At 47.1% G+C, this 17,729-nt stretch overlaps 1 pseudogene; it reads left to right on the top strand.

The window, feature by feature from the left end:
- The first annotated feature begins 6,209 nt into the window (after positions 1-6,209).
- The window catches only part of LOC104853923, a 26,008-nt pseudogene continuing 14,488 nt past the window's right edge, over positions 6,210-17,729 (top strand).

Genomic DNA, 17,729 nt, shown 5'->3' with positions numbered 1-17,729 from the left:
AGTCCCACACCCTCCACTCCATTCTTCCTCGCCCCTCCCCCTCCTGCCCTGCCCGCTCTCACTCTGCCCCCCACCATCACTGCATCCCTGCCCAACCGCGCACAGGTAGGTGGTTGTCCACCTCCTCACTCACCCAGGGCTTCCGGCGGGCGACAGCGGCAGGTGTCCCCACTCTGAGTCCCCTCCACCCTAGCCCTCCACAGTGGACACCCTCCACTCCATTCTTCCTCGCCCCTCCCCCTCCTGCCCTGCCCGCTCTCACTCTGCCCCCCACCATCACTGCATCCCTGCCCAACCGCGCACAGGTAGGTGGTTGTCCACCTCCTCACTCACCCAGGGCTTCCGGCGGGCGACAGCGGCAGGTGTCCCCACTCTGAGTCCCCTCCACCCTAGCCCTCCACAGTGGAGCTCAAAGCGGGGGCTTCTCCTGTCTCCTCCTCTCACTGTGGCTCCTCTACCCAGAGCCTCTGAGAATCCTCTAGAGGTGGCTTTATAAATCCCGAAGGGTGACATCTGGGGGCCCTGTCTCCCCCACTGTCCACTGCAGAGTGTGCTGTCTGTGCCGCTGAAGGAGAAGTGAACGTCACCCCTCCTTCCCGGGGCCTGCTGGCTGCGTTCCTGACCTGCTCTGCGCCCTGCTGACCTCTGGAAAGTCCGCTCTGACTTCTCATCAACCCCTGCGAGATTTCAGAGCCCAAGGAGGTCTCGAGCAGCTCCTCTCCTCAGTTAAAAACCTTGCTGGTTAAAAATGACACCACCGCCATGGCCGGTGACCTGGCCACACTAGTTAGATTGTGACCTGATATGACTGGAGGCAGAAACAACAGTTACCGCAGGGCCACACGGGACTCGTGCTGATTTGAACATCAAACGAAAGTTTCATCTAACCCAAATCATCCTTCCCTTGTTCTGCTGATTGCCTTTGATTGAAAACCAATTTTCTAACAGGTCACGCAGCCATGATCAGACCCTAGAAGCCCTGCGAATTGCAGCAGGTGTTTCTCTATCCAGGGCCGGCAGTAGGCACACAGGGGACGGGCTGGGGGAGCCACGCTTCGCTTGTGGACTATGCTGGGCATGAAGCTCTCCGTGGGTATCTTTACCTGGGCCCCAGGAGGTTGTGAAGGGCAGCAGGATTGGAGACCACATAGACCATGGGATTAGCCAGTCTTCAAGTGGAGCCTGAGGCATGGAACCCAGATCCAGTGCCAAGCAGGTAAAAATCGAATCAGACACTGCAAGCTCCTTGGGACAGTGGCACACACCTGTGATGGCAGCACTTGGGGTACAAAGCAGGCTTATCCTCATAGGTCTCTTCCCCAGGTACCGCCAGGCCTGTTTCTCCACCATGCTTTGAATCAGCACATATCCTTTGCAGCTGCCAGGTCCCAGCCTTTCCAGCCCCCAGCAATGAGAGCCAAGATCAACCTCTTTTCTTTATAAATGAGTCAGTCTCAGGTGTGCTGGTATAGCAACAGAAAACAAACTGAGATAGGCCCCTTGTTCCTACAGGGAACAACCTCATTTTTCCCTGTGGAAATGTGGGCCTGCTGTAGCCATCAAATTTGGGTTTTTAAATTTTATTGTGAAATTATAAGTTTTCTTTTTTCCAGAGAAGCCAGAACCCACACTTAATGTGAACTCTTCTAATTTTTAAGTAGTAACTTATTTTTAAAATATTTCATATGCTCTCTAAGCCAAGAAGAAGGATTATAGTTTACACAGTATCTCTGATCGTTAGTTGTAGTCCTGAAAGTCTAGGGAGGGGGTCAGGGTATCAGGAAGGTGATTGTGCTTGGGTTAAGAATTCCTCAGAGAGAAATGACTTAAAACCCACTTACTTTATCTTCTCTGCAATTTTGCCTTACTAATTTCTGCTTTAAAAGAAGAGCTTTCCTCAGAAACCTCTTAACTGAGGTTTTGCTTTCTGCACTGTCATTTATTCAAAGTCAGAAAGCACTAAATAAAGAAAAAATACTAAATAGTCCTAGAAATAAACAGTTCCTAAGTTTTAAACCTTCTAAGCCGTGTGACAAAATCCCATGCCATCCTGCTGTATCACACCCACGCCACAGTCATCCTGTTGTCCTGCGTATCCACGTGGTATGCACTATCCACCCGCTGGCCACCTGCTAGCTTTCTCAGTTACCAGGGCCATTGTGCTGGTGTCACAGTACCTGTGTCCCTGGAACAGTTGTTTTGCATAATAGTTCCCAAAGAACAAGAGTAGTAATGAAAAGGAGACACCTAGGCAGAAAATGCAGAAGGGCAGGTGGCTCTGTGCCGTGGCAGTGTGGCAGAGCACACAGAAGGAAACAATACACGAGGGCTCTGTGCCAGCTGAGGGTCCAGGTCTCCATGGGGGCCTCTGAATAGAGTCCCTGGAAAAGGGGAACTTCCTTCAGTCATCTAAAGCATAATTTCAGTATTTTTAGTACATGCAGAGTTGTGAAGCCAACGCCACTACTGAGTGACTTTCATTGCCCTGGAAAGAAATCTCATCCCTGTATTGTTCTCTTCTCTTTGGCCCCCGACCTCTAGCCCCCAGGAACCACGGATCTATTTTCTGTGCATACACAGATGCCTGTTCTGGACCTTTCATATAAATGAGGTCATTCGATTCAGGCCTTTTGTGACCAGCCTCTCACCCAGCATCTGGGTGTCAGGGTTCTTCTGTGCCATGGCACGATCAGAACGTCCCTCCTTTCGGGAACAGGTGGTCCCCCACTGCACAGACCTGTTATGCCTGTCTGCCCGCTCATCAGTTAGCACTGGGTCTTTGCGCTCTGCGGCTGCTGTGCACAGCGCTGCTGGAGCTGGATGCTCCTGTGCGGGCTCCTGCATCCGTGTCTATCTCCGTTCCTCTAGGCTCTGCACCCCAGGAGGAACGACGCTGCCAGGCCATGGGTGACTCCGCGCCGAGTGTGCTGAGGACCTGCCATGCTGTCCACCAAAGGAGCTGCCAGTGCACCTTCCCCCGGCAGAGACAGGGAAGGGAGGGGAATGAACGCGCCAAGAGTGAAGATGTGCGAGGTCCATGCACCAGCTCCCCGTGATGAATAGAATCGTTATGTACAGCAAACATGGACTGATAAGATTTAAAAAGAACATACTGAAGCCAAGCAATTTTTTTTGTACTAGGGATTGAAGCCAAGCAATGTTGCAAAAAGAGAGATAAAATAAAAACCATACCATTCTAGGGTGTGCAGTGGTATGTTACTGAGTATTTGATTAGCATTTTCCTAATGACTAATGCTGCTGATCATCTTGTCACGCCCTTGGCCATTTCTGTGTTCAGATCCTTCAACCATTGCTAGCTGCGGTTTTGTTTCTTTTTTCTCCAGGAGTAGGCATTCCTTATATATTTCACTATAAATCCCTTTCAGTGGCCCCTCCTTTCCTGTGGATTGGCTTCATTTCCGTTTGAAGCACAGAAGTTCTTAAATTTGTTGAAGGATGCTTTATCTGCATTTCCATTTGTTGCTGGTATCATAATGAAAACCCTGGCCTCCTGCGAAGGGTGTGAATACTGTGCCTGCCTGCAGGGCCCTCCCTCCTTTCCTGCTGTTGACCAGCTTGGTCTTTGATGCTGGCTTATCCACGCCCAGAGCCTCCGGGGGGCCCCCTCGGCTGCGGCAGCTCCTCCGGGGCCCACTGGTGGATTGTGGCACTGAGTGGAAGTTCTTAGCCAAGAAGTCACCGAGTACAGCTTGTTATCCATTCCGCAGCAGAAGGAGACTGGTCAAGTACAGCCGGGACAACCCTTAACCGTGCTAGCAGACGTTTGCCTACAGCCTTTCGCGTGGACTGAAGTTGTTATTTCACATGGACAAAACACGGCCCCTCCCACAGTAAGTGCACATGGGACCATGCGTCAGAAACTGCGCAGTTGTTTTCAAAGTTACAGTACTCTCAGTAGCACCATATGTGAGTCTTGGCTATTTTTCGAGATTTTATTGTGCATTGATAATTATGACCGTACATACTTGTAAAGTACAAAGTGATGTTCTGATTTATGAATACAACGTGGAATCATTAAACCTAGCTAGTTAGCTTATCCATCACCTCAAGTGCTTATTTTTGCGATGAAAACATGACATTTCCTCTCAGTAACTTTTAAATGCACAGTGCATTGCTCAGTCAACCACGGTGCACAGCAGAGCACGGAGAAAAAGAAGCCCCTCCGGGTCTCGGTGAGGAGGCTTCGCGCCCCGAGCTGCTCTCTGCCCCGAGTCTGACTCCGGGTCCGTGGATACCGAGAGGTGCGGTGTCTTCCTGTGCCGCCTCGCTTCACTTGGCCACGCCCGGGGGGATCGCGTTCTTCCCGAGGCCGCCTGGCGTCCCATCGCGGGCGTGTGAACTTCCCTGCCTGTCCACTCCTCGTCCTCTTGTGAGCGCGGGCGGCACACGGACTTCACTCCCTGTGCGTGGACACCCAGAGGCGTCGTGGCCGGCTCCCGTGGCATTCTAGTTTTAGTTTTTTGAGGCCCTTCCATACCGTTTTCCATAATAGCTGTGCTAATTTGCATCCAGCCGACAGCGTTAAGGGGTCCACCTTCCTCCACTTCCTCACCAACAGTTTTGATCCTGCATCTTTTTGTTGGCGTTAGTCCGTGTTTGCATGATGATTACATTTATCGTGAGGAGTTGGCACATGGACATAATGTGTACGCAACACATAGTCATTCTTTTCTTTTTTTGACCCTTCCCCTCCCGTCCCTCCCTGCTCCCTGTCTTGTTCCTTTCCCACATGCAAAAGCTCTATCTCCACACCTTTTTGATCATGGCCATTCTGACGAGCATGAGGTAATGTCTCTTTGGTGGTTTTTTTGTTTTGTTTTGTTGTGGTACCGGGGATTGAACTCGGGTCCTTGCGCTTGCAAGGCAGGCCGCTGAACCGCTGAGCTAAATCCCCGGCCCTCTCTTGGTGGTTTTAATTCCCACTTCCCTAATGACTAGCAACATCCACCATTTCTTCCAATACTCATTGTCCATTTGTATGTCTTCTATTGCTTCCTTTTCCGTTTTTAATCCGGGATTTCATTTTCTTGCTATTCAGTAGTTTGAGTTCCTTATATATTTTGGGTATTAGCTCCTAATCAGATGTAGTGATTGCAAATATTTCCTCCCAGTCTAGAACTTCTCTCTTACACTGTTAATTGCTCCTTTTTTTTCCCACTGACCTTTTACTTTGATGCAATCCCATTGACTGTGGGGTTTTTTGGTTGTTTTGGCTTTTTTGGGTTTTTTTTTTTGGTACCAGGGATCGAACTTGGGGCCTTGTGCTGGTGAGGCAGGCAGCAGAACCATTGAGCTAAACGCCAGCCCCCATTTGGCTGTTTTTGCTTTTGTTTCTTGCACTTTTTAGGTCAGATCCAGAAAAGTAATTGACCAGACCAATGTGGTGTGGTTTTCCCCTCTGTGTTCCTCTAGTAGTTTTAAAGTTTCATATCTTACATGGTGAGTCTTTAATCCATTTTGAATTTCTTTTAATGCGGTGTGTGAATGGTCCAATTTCACTCTTCTGTGTATAGATACCCAGTTTCCCAGCACCAGTTATGGAAGATGCTTCCCTTTTGGGGGGCATTCCTGCTGAGAACCAACGGACCTCCCATGCACAGGTTCATTCTGGGGTACTCCACTCTGTCCCATTGGTTGATGGACCTATTTTTATGTCAGCAGCACCCTCTTTTAATTACAGCAGCCTTAAAATCAGGCAGTGCAGAGTCTCCAGCTTATCATGTCTGCTCACAACTACCTTGGCTACTCAAGAGGTTTTATGGTCCCATATGAATTTTATTTACCATTTTGTTGCTCATCCTCAAATCCTACAGACCCAAGGGTCCTTCTAATATGATTAACCTTCAGCCTGAAGAATCTGGAACCTTTGTGTGTTGCTAGTCACACTGTAAAATGGCGTAGCTGCTTGGGAAACCCATTTGGCAGTTCTTCCAAGTGTAATATGGAGTTACAATATGACCCAGTACTCCACTCCTAGAGAAATATGCAAGAGAAGTGACCAATATCCACCAAAAACTGGAACACAGATACAGCAACACTGCTCATAAAAGCCAAAAAGTGAAAACACTGATCTGTGCAACAACTAACAAACAGACAATTAAAACCTAGAGTATCCATCCAATGGAGTAGATTTGGCCATAGCAAGAAAAAGTCCTGATGTACGCTATGTATGATTCTATTTTCATGAAATGTCCAGAATAGGTAAATCCTTAGAGACAGAAGGTAAATCAGCTGTTTCCTCAGGTTGGGGTTGACAGGAAGTAGAGAGTGACGGTTCCTGGTAGTAGTTTCTCCCAGGGATGGCATCACAACCTCACTGGTGGAAAAATTGGGCTAATCTTCAGGGTCTTTATGCCCTATAATCCACTGGAAAGACAAGAGGCTCTGGGGGTATCTGCTGATGGAAGATCATGTAAAGAATTACCCTGGAGTTTCGTAGAGATTCTTGTTTACCTTTATAGTAAGTCAACAATGTATGATTGTACACGTTTCTGAGGTACAGGTGATGTTATAATTCATGGATACCATGCAGCTAAGTAAATTAATCTTCCCAGTGCAGATTAGGGCCTCAATATATGGAAATAAAAGTTGAGCACACACCCTCACCAACCCCCAGTCTATAGGGGAGGCTCGCGGAGAAGCCTGCACCACCTGCAGCGATAGGCCGTCCTGAGGGCACTAATGCTGCCCTAAAAGCCCCTTGTTTCTGGGCTCACCCCAACAGTCTTCCCCTTAGTTAGGAGCCTCCAGATCTACCTCCCTCGTCTTACTCGGGACTGTGTAACTTGGCCCAGATCTCCTGTCCTCCCGGAACTCACAGGCTCTACAGAGGGGTCCAGTTTCCTCTCAACGGCTCCCCCTCATCTCACAGGAGGTCACATCTGCACCTCTACCCCTCGTCATGTTTTTGCCTCCTGTGCTGTGCTCCTTCCAGGAGTGCTCATGCCCACCGCCTCGCTGACAGAGCACCAGAGCCACATCCCACAGGGGCAGAAGTGGAAAGGTCTCACCAACCCGCACCAGCCCCGCCACACGGCCACTCCCGTCTCCAGAGCCTGCATGCCAACATGCAGCCCCCTCGCCTTCAACAGCGATGACTGCTCAGTTATTGTCTCAATTTCCTCACTAATAATTATTTCAAAAAATAATGTTCATCCACTGGATATTTTTCATGACAGTTCATTTCATGATAATAATTTTGTTTCACCTGAAAGGCCCTCGCAGAAGAAGTTGGCAAGGGTCCCAAAAGTTGGAAGAAAATGTTACAGAAAACATCATGCAACTGAGAAAACTTTATCTATTAACTAACACCATCCTGTGGTGAGGGAAAGTCGCGCTTCCCAATAAAGGTGAAGTGCTTCAGTCCGGGCACCTCTTGGGAAGCCTTTTCTCAGTGTGACAAGGAAGAGCATGGGCCCCTCCCGTGGTGTCCGGCCATGGCCTTGCCCATAAGGCCCTGAGAGAGGGAAGGGAGAAGCCAGTGTGGAGCTGTGGGAGGCCACACTGCTGGCTGCAGAGTCGGGAAGAGGGAAGAGGGAGACCCTCACACGCAACTGACCCAACACCACCCGCTGAGTCTCCACATCTCCGCAGTCACCTCCAGCTGCAGCCTTGCTGCGGCTCTCCGGTCCTCTGGCCTCAGGACGGCCTCTGACAGCAGCCAGCCAAGGAGCCAGGCACCAAGTTCGGACCGTGGTGTATGCTGGAGTCTCAAGAGCAGATTGTGCAATAGGAACCCTGCAGGTGCTGAGGGAGTTCACAACAGAAACAGAGAAACGCTACAAACGAGGGTCGCCCCTCCCCGCCCCATCCCTGCAGCCAGCTCATCGGACAGCTCTGGGCTACTGGCTGTTTGTGTTTTGAACACTGTCCTTCCACACTGCCTTTGGAAAGCCAGCACTGTGGCTAGGACTGTCACTCGGCACACGAGCTCCGAGGACCTAAAGACAGGCTGGCCAGCCCCAAGAACAGAGTGGCCTCCAGGCCCAAGAGCTGGCCCTTCACAGTCCTTAAGCCCGGTCAGAGGAAGGAGAGCTGTTCAGTTGGGATCAGAGAGGGGTTGGTGAAGGAGGAGCTGACCCTTTCTCCTCTGTCTTACAGTGACTCCTTAATCTCTCCCTTGTGAAACAGTGCGGCTTTTGTGGGGGATGCAAAGATGGAACCAGGTGTGGATCCTCTCCCCGAGAGCTTGGGACACCGTGGGACTTCCTCTGCCGAGCCTTGACCCTCACTGCTACCTCTGTCTGTATCTCAGCGTCAGCACCCAATTTGGCCGCTCCCTGGGCTCTGTTGTCTGTGCCTCGGATTCGGGGGCTCGAGTCACCCGTCCGCTGTGCCCCCCTGAGCCCTCCCCGTGCCTCGTCTTCCCCATAGCCCTGAGCCATGCTCCAGCCCTCACACGGCCCTCTGGTCACACGCCTGCGACCGCCCCATCCCAGGCTCACCCAGCTTAGTCCTTGAGGCAGTAAATTTACATTCGTTCTCAGGTTATTTTCCTCCTTTTTATCATCTGCCTTGTTACTACTACCGCCTGCACGGGGTGAGCCCTCCAAAGCACAGGCTCTGACCCATACCATTCCCCACCACACCCTGTCCCCACACGGTCAGCACCGAATTCAATGTACAAATAAAGACGAAGGCAAGAACAGACCGGGAAGGGTGGAGAGACTGCAGGGGAGCAGGATTTGAGCTGCTCTTTGTTTTCGTTTTGGGTACCGGGGATCAAACTCAAGACCTTGCAAGGCAGCAGGTACCACTGAGCTAAGTCCAGTCCTTGAGCTGCTATCTGAAGTCGGGGAAGGTTGGTGTAGAGCAAGTGAAGTTGTGCGGGACTAGCACAGGCAGGGAGCAGCAGCAGAAGGGACAGGAACGCGGTTGTCCCGCAAAGGGACACAGAGCTGTCACGGTCAGTTTAGCCAGACACTGGGCACCTGTGGCTTTGGGAAGAGTGCATCTTAACCGTTTCTCTCTCTTCTTAAGACGGCGATTTCAGAGTGGAGCTGAGGGTGTGTGCACGGGGTGCGTTGCTCAGATTCCCCTCGCTCACCCACACCAGCTCCCACCGGCAGCAAGGCAGTGTGGCTTCCTCTTTTACACCGGTGCTCACAAGAAAGACCGGGCCACCTTCCTGCTGTGCTCCCACCATGAGGACAACTGTCTTTGTCCCTTTGGTGTCCATTTTCAACCTTCATGAAAAAGTATACATTTCTTTACGTTCCCTTTATTTTAAATAAGCTCTTCTCCCCCCATACTTCAAAAATTTCATATCTATACCATACATATTTTTGCAGAGAAAATATTTATTTTCTTTAAGAATACTTTTGAAATCCAGATATTTTTTTTTTCCTTTTTCTTCCCTACAAGCCCCAGGAGCCACACACAGTATGTTTATGATTATCTTAAAAGATAAGACTATATCGTGGTCCTGTTTCACAAAATGGAAACAGAAAATATATTTAAATATAAGTAGGAAAGTGGCCTTGTGGATTCTGGGATACGATGCTACATTTTAAGAATTAAAATTATGAAGTAATTAAAAATATTCTGAACTGAATTCAGAAAGGTAATTACTAAAATTCAAAGCATCCTTACCAGCCCTGACATTTTTTATGCTGCATTCTGTCTTCGACAGGTTTTTCTCCTGCTAGTACACTACCCCTCTTTCTCATCCTGTGATTTAAATATGAATTTTATTTCCATTTAAAAGACACCCTGCACCATCCCTTGTCTGTCATGTCCCGATCAAAGAACATCCATTTTGTCTCTACAGGTCCTCAGAACTGTAGGTCCACAAAGACCCGAAACGGCTCCTGATGAACCTCTGGCATCAGAGGCTGGATTCCTGCTCTACCAAATCCCAGGTAAAAACGTTGTGAAGTGATGACTTCCATTCATCTAGGAGCTTATTCACACTAAAAAAGTTGGAGTTTGGTCACGGGAGCATTTGGTCAACATTTTCTCCACCTCAGCGAAGAGCACGACACACTTGCAGAGAAGCCAGTTCACAGCACTGGCGGGTTCTCTCACCGCTTCGCGCCCAGCTGCTCCTGTGGGGGCTGCCTTCCCCCCAAAACACCTTCCTTTGGGGCTCTAAGTTTTCTTACACGTGCGTCTGAACGCGGCAGCGTCCGTAGCCGCGTGACTGCCTGCACACCAGCAGTACGCAGTGGTTTGCACACGCGTCTCCACGACTGCAGCCACTCGGTACAATCCGCGTGTAAGCTCCGTGTGTAAGCAGTCACGCGGTGGAGACGCTGCTGCGTTCAGCCGCTGGGCCGGCGCGGGGCGGAGACAGCGCTTGACCTGGCCTGGCTCCGAGTGGTGCTTCTAGCTGTGAGACGTCGTAGGAGTCAAGCTACTCTTTTAACATAATGAGTAAATCTATGCGAAAGTTATGTGCATTTCCTCTATAGGTCGTTTTCATTTTCTATTGAAATAGAGATTTCCCGATGGGTTGGAGGGCAGCAGACTGAAGGACCAGCCTGAGCGGCACAGACTCTGCCTCGCCACTGCTTTGCCTTCACAAGCCACGTGAGCAGAACACACAGGTCCGGGAGTCAAGGAGGAGAACCAGGAGGACCAGGGAGGGGGATTTAGCCCAGTGGCACCGCGCCTGCCTCGCAAGTGCACGGTCCTGAGTTCAATCCCCAGCACCAAAAAGGAAGAGAAACAGGAGGACCACCTCTCACTGTGCTTCCAAGAACCCACTGCGGGATTTGTGCCGCCCACCCACTGCAACACTGGGTACCGAGAGAGAAGTGCTCTCACCGGAAAAACAGTGCAAGCCACTTTAACAGGAAGCTGAGGAGGCTGCTATCTGGACATTCTGGGCAGTCTTCCTGCCTCAGCCTCCTGAGTGCTGGGATTACAGACATGTGCCACCACATCCAGATTGCCTCTTCATTCAGGAAGGAATGCTTCTGGTCGTATAACAATTAGTCACCCTTTGTCAGGTGGAAGTGTGAAGACGGCTGTGTGGCTGTGTGGGAGTTTGCACATGTGTGGGAGTGTAGCTGTGGATGCTGGGTGGCCAGGGGTGAACTGAGCCACTTATTAAACTACTGTCTCTCAGTCTCAAAACACTGCCTCGGCTCTGGTGCCAGACGCTTCCCTAGATCTCCATCAGTAACAGAATGAGCAAGTGGACAGAAGTCCTTCCAACATGTGGTGGCCCTCAGAGACGACGTCACAGGCAAAGCCCCGGCACAGCGAACACCTGTCAGGCACAAGCCACATCCACCGTGACAGTCCGGCCGTGTTCTTGGCCCTGAAACAAACTCCAGCAAGTCCTTCAGAGGAACGGAAAGCATACAAAGCAAGCTTTCTGAGCACAAAAGAATTAAACTAGAAATTAAGAGCAGAAGGTTTCAAGGGAAGTTGGAAATAACTGTGGATTTTTCTATGTGTCCTTAGACTTCTATCCATTTTTGTTATATGTATTTTGAAGCTCTGTTATTATAGGCACATAAGCATGTAGAGTGTTTATATCCTCTAATTAATTAACCAGCTAATCATGATGAAGTGATCCTCATTATTCTTGGTAACATCTTTGTCTGATATTAATGTAGTCATCCCAGCTTTCTTTGATTTCTATTAGCATAATGTGCTTTGTTTCATTTTTAATTTTTAATATATTTGTATCTTTATATTTAAAGTTGTTTTCTCATAGTCTCTACCTTCTGATTAAATGTTAAGATCATTTACATTTAATGTGTTTCCAGCTGTGTGTGGTTTTAAATTGTTTTGCTATTGTTTCTTGTCAGCTCCATTCTTACATCTGAAAAGATCTTTCTTTTGCCTTTATTCTGACATTGTGTGTCTGCCCATACGTGTGTCTGCATCTGTGTGTGAATTCTGGGCTGACAGTTTTTCTCTTGATACTTTGAAGAGGCCCATTGTCTTCTGGCTTCTGCTGTTTCTGATGAAAAGTCTGCTTATTCTTTTCTCATTCCTCTGTCCATTTGCTTTTTATTTCTCCAGCTCATTGTAAGGTATTTCCCTTTAACACTGGTTTTGAGCAATTTAAGATAAACCATTGTATATTTTTCTTCATGTTTCTCACGCTTGAAGTTTCTTTTTGATCTATAAGTTGGGGGGGGTCATAAAATTTAGAAACATTTGCCCACTATTTCTTTAAATATTCTTCCTACACACATTCAAAGCACACAAACATTAACTTATTTAAAGTTTCCCCAAAGTTCAGTGGTGTTCTGTTCATCTTTTTCACATTTTTTCTCTGTTTTATCCTGGATATTTTCTAATGCTCTGCCTTCAAGTTCAGTATCTTGCTCTTCTTTTGTGCCTAATTTATCACTAATCCAACCCAGTGTAGTTTTCATCTCTAAAAATTTCATTTTAGGTCTCTATGTCATTCCTGTCTCTGTGTGGCATGAATATTCTCTCCACTATATTCTGAAACATATTGGAATATATTTATAAGGGTTGTCTCCATATCTTGTCATCTAATTCTATCACCTGCAATGGGTCCAGCCCTAGTAATGTAGATCAACTTCCATCCTCACTATGAGTTCTGTTTCCTGTTACTGTGTGTGCCTGATCATTTTTCTTGGATGCTAGACACTGTGAATTTGGGGGACTAGATAGCTATGGATTTCTTAATATTCTAGAGATTTGGGTTTGCAGTTAAGTAACCCAAAGACAGTTTGATCCTTTTACCTTTGTTTGACAGGTCCAGAGCAGCCTTTGTTCCAGGCCTAATTATCCCCACCACAAAAGCTAACACCTCTGACTATTCTGCCCCAGGGCCTGTGGATTGTAGGCTTCTCTTTTCTTTGAGGGTCTGTGGCACACCAGCTGTTCCAGCCTCAGTTGAGCTCTGGGGTTCTCCTGCTGGGGGTTCTTTCCCACTTTCCTCACGTGAATGCTTTAAGCAAAACTCAACTGAATTCTCAGGAGGAACTCTGCAGGTCTCTGGAGGGTTCTTCTGTGGAGCTCTTTCTTCTCAGGTGTACTGCCTTGAAAATTCTCATCACCTTTAGCGGGGCATGGTGGTGCACACCTGTGATCTCAGCACTCGAGAGGCTGAGGCAGGAGGATCGCTGTATGTTCAAGGCCAAACTGAACTACACAGTGAGACTCTGAGGTAAACAGAAATACAGTTCTTGCCAGCTTTACTCCCATCACCAAATTCTCCACTCAGAGAAGCCATTACGTTCACTTAAGTTCCTCACCCTTGGACTTTGATCCAGGAATTTGAGCAGGTGAGTGGGGCCACAGGAGCTGATCTTGTTTGTCCTCTCTCGGATCCCTTAGCCCCTGTGGCTGAGCAGGTGAGTGGGGCCACAGGAGCTGATCTTGTTTGTCCTCTCTCGGATCCCTTAGGGCCCCCGTGGCCCCATCTGAAAAACTACATGTCGCTTAGCTGACTGAGCCAGGAGGGTAAATCCAACCTTTGTTACCTGACCGTGGCCCGCAGAGGGGTCTCGTATATTATTTTAAACTGAAAACTACCTCATATGGTGAAAACATTTCAGAATTTCAGGGCAAAGCAAGTACTCCTTCGACCTCATTCGACCGTGCTCTTCCAGGATGCGGTGACACCAGCTTCTCAGCACAGGTCAGAAATACTCGTCGCATCCATTAGCATCGAGATGGGAGAGCTCTGCACGCCCAGCCCACAGTCCCGATTTGGTCAGGCTGAACGATTTGTGGGGAGATGGCGCCACATGAGCACACATGGCTGTCATTCTTCCGTTTTTATAGCTGTGCAGTCTTCATTGTGTGATCGGAATACAGTTTCTGTAAGCATCCAGGGGAGCGGGTGTTTACGTGTTCAGCCTCCTGCTGCTACTGGACACCACTGTGCTCCCATCTTCGAGCACGTCTGTGACAATACGTACCTTAGCCTGTTTGGGCGCCTACCACAAAACCCCAAGTCTAGCTTACGAATGACAGAAATGCATTTCTCGTACCCGCGGTCATTGGGAAGTCTAAGATTAAAGCACCAGCTGATTCAGTGTCCAGCCAGGGTGCATTTCCTGATCTGTGATGGCTCCTTTTGGTGAGTGCTCACACGGAGAAGGGTCAGAGGTCTTCCTGGAGCCACAGAGCCTAATCCCATATGTGGGGTGGGCACGCTCATGACCCAGTCACCTTCCAAAGGCCTCTCCCCCTGAAACCATCACACGACGGATTGCCATGGTAACACATGAGTGCCCGGAGGACCCAAGCATCTAGTCTATGACCTCCCTACAGAGTGAATTCAGAGCAGCCCTGGGTCAAGAGGACTGTGTGCATTTATATGAGATAGTTAGGGTCAGATTACCTTCAAAAGAGCTGTACCTACCTGCACTCCTATCATCTGTGTAGCAAGAGAGGGCACAACAGTTAGAGGTTAAAGGAAATAGCAAGCAGAAATAGCAGGGATCTGCGTAATGACAGGATGAACAGTTTCCGCAGAGCTTAACAAGTAGGAAGGGAACAAAAATGGAAGGAAATATTCAACTTCAGATCTTCTGATTTAAATCAGATTACACTTATGATAAGAAAACATACTAGACAGTTTTTCTTCTAAGTTTTTAAAATGTGCATGACTGTTGAAAGCAAAGTTTATGACATAGTGTGGGAAAAGGCTTCAGTGCATATAGATTAAAAAGCATAAACTTCAAAAATGGGCATCTGAAATGAACAGACACTTCTCAGACAAAGAAATAAAAGCAACAAGTAAATATATGAAAAAATGTTCCACATCACTAGTCATTCGAGAGATGCTGATGAAGGCAACACTGAGATTTCACCTCACCCCACAAAGAATGGCTGCTATCAAGAAATCAAACAATAACAAATGTTGGCGGGGTTCTGGGGAGAAAGGAACCCTTCTCCATTGTTGGTGGGAGTGCAGACTGCTGCAACCACTGTGGAAATCAATATGGAGACACCTCAAAGAGCTGGGACTAGAGGTTCTATCTGACCCAGCTATTCCTCTGCTGGGTATCTTCCCAAAAGAACTAAAAGAATCATATCACGGTGATGTATGCGCACCCATGTTTATAGCGGCACAGTTTGTAATAGCTAAAACTTGGAAACAGCCCATTTGCCCATCAGTTGGAAACTGGATAAAAAAGATGTGATTTTTCTATAAAATGGAATACTACTCAGCCATAAAGAATGAGAAATTAGATTCATTCATAGGAAAATGGATACATATTGAGGATATACTCCTAAGTGAAATAAGTAAGTCACACATGTGTAAATACCGAATAGTCTCTCTGGTGTGAATAAGCTGTAATAGTACATAAGATCCTAATGAAATAAGTGACATTGTGAAATGGGAAGAAAAGGGCTAAAGGTATAGGGAAGGTGGGATGGGTAGGGGAAGGGTAATAAGGGAAAATAAAAAATGTGAGAAAATGAAAAGATGGAAATAAAGTGTTTGTAAATGGGGAGGGGAGGAGGGGGTGAAGGGAGGGCAGGGACAAGGGGAAAGAATGAGAACCAAGACCTGTCATGTAGAGGGTACAGGATCCCAACAATGAATGTAACTGTACTGTATCCCTAAAACGTACCAATAAACTCAATTAAAAAGAAAAAAAATTAAATTAAAAAAACGCATAAACTGATACTATAAAGGGTGAAGGACAGGAATCCATAGGCACAATGGTCCTATAGCTCACTTGAGGTGGTAAAATATTAGCTTTCATTAGACCATAGATTATGAAATTGTAACCCTAGAATAGGTTTCTGTTGTTTGTTGTTGTTTTTGTTGTTGTTGTTGTTGTTGTTGTTGTTGTTGTTGTTGTTTGAGACAGGGTCTCACTATGTAGTTGAGACTGACCTGGAACTCACTGTGTAGCCCAGGCTGGTCTCAAACTCACAGCAATCCTCCTGCCTCAGCCTCCCGAGTGCTGGGAACTACCACCCCTGGCACTTAGAATAGGTTTTTTAAAAGATTTAGTCAAAAACCCAATAGATAAATTTAAATAGAATACTAAAACATTTCAAACACTCCAAAAGAAAGCTAGAAAGGAAGAATGGAGAAATAGCAAGAAATAGAATGGCAGAACTAAACCAATCGTGTTAACAATTACATTAAATGCAGGTGGCTTAAACATGCATTAAAAAACAGATTATCTGATTGGATAAAAACAAGACCCACTACCTTCTCTTTACAAGAAACTCACTGAGGGAGACCTGGCCAGAAGTGAACAGTTGGACTGAATGATTCAATTCAGGGCAAATAGGCTCTGTGAGGAGTGAACGGTTAAAATCTGGGGCAAAAGCACACAGGCTGTGTGAGAATCAAACGGTTAAACAGCACGAAGCATGGTGAAGCACGCTGTGTCTGGCCACGTCCTTCCCCTTTCCTCAACAAAAACGTCCAGCCTTGAGACAGCTCCTGGCCCAAACTCGTACACTGAGATTCTAAATAAAAGCCAGAACGTTCTCGGCATGGTGGCTCCTTCTCCCACAGTCCCCCTGCTGGCTGGGCGCTCTCAGAGGAGAAGCAGCCTCGCTGGCCTCTCGTGACTGAACTACGTCTGAGGAATCTTTTCATCCTCCAGGCCGCCCACAGTCGCTCACCGAGACAAGTGGCACCCCGAGTACTGCCGATCAGCATGGAGAACCAGCCTCCCAAGCCTGGAAAAAGCGGAACAAGGGTGTCTCACTTCTCATCCCCGTGGGGAACACAGGCAGCCATGGAAAACCATGGGAAGCCTGCAGCTAGGTCGAGGGTTAGGGTCATCAGCTCAGAGGTCTTTCAGCCGTCCAATTGCTAAGTGAGAAGGGGCAGTTTAAATTTTTTGCTCTTTTACTTTCATTGCTTTGCCTACAATAGGGTTCTACAATAGAACTTTAACTAAAGAAGAGGAACAATTTAAGCAACACTTACAATGTCTCTTAAAAACATCTGACTTCAAAAATAAATAGAATAAAATAAAGTGAAAATGTTTTTTGTTTGGGGTTTTTTCCCCCTCTTTGGTACTGGGGGTTGAACATGCGATGTTGGGCTTTCGAGGCGGACGGCAGCTATATCCCCAGACCTGAAAACGTTTTTTCAAAAAAAAAAACCAAGGAAAAAATGCTAAAGGCAACAGAAATCAAGCCAGTAAAATATGCTAACCTGAGACAAATCTATAAAAAAATAGAGACTCCTGTCAAAACTGTTACAAAGGCTCAAAGCCATGGTATACACATCTGAGAGTGCTCTCTGATTAAATAGAACTGTTTCACATGTTCTGTTGGTTGTCTGTTCATCTATTAATCTGATTTATTTTAACTAATAAGGTACCTGAAGCTGCTTCATTAGAGATTTTTTTGAGCTTATATCAAATTTATTTTCCTTTTATTTTTGCCCTTGTAAACGTCGGGCTCTTAAGAGAATGAGACAAAAAGAAACTCATTACAGAACAAAAACGAATAGATTTAAAGGACACTTACGAATAAAAGCCTTAAAGTTTGGTAATATAAAGATTAAATGTGATGGGCAGGGGATTTAGCTCAGTGGTTCTGCCACCTGCCTCGCAAATGCAAGGACCCCAGTTTGATCCCCGGTACCAAAATAAAACAAAACAAATAAACAAAAGATTAAATGTGATATTAGACTAAAAAAAAAAAAAGAATTAGAGTGGCAGGAGGGGCTAATCATTGGTTAACCAATCATTGGTAATTGAAAAGAAGAATTTGTCAATATTGACATATCGATTAATTTTCTTCAGGTATGCTCAAGTGTGTGTTTCTTGATTCGTTAT

This window comes from Fukomys damarensis, unplaced genomic scaffold, assembly GCF_012274545.1.
Source record: "Fukomys damarensis isolate Sample0158 unplaced genomic scaffold, DMR_v1.0_HiC HiC_scaffold_5, whole genome shotgun sequence".
NCBI classification, from domain to species: Eukaryota; Metazoa; Chordata; class Mammalia; order Rodentia; family Bathyergidae; genus Fukomys; species Fukomys damarensis.
This window is presented reverse-complemented; position numbering and strand designations above follow the sequence as displayed.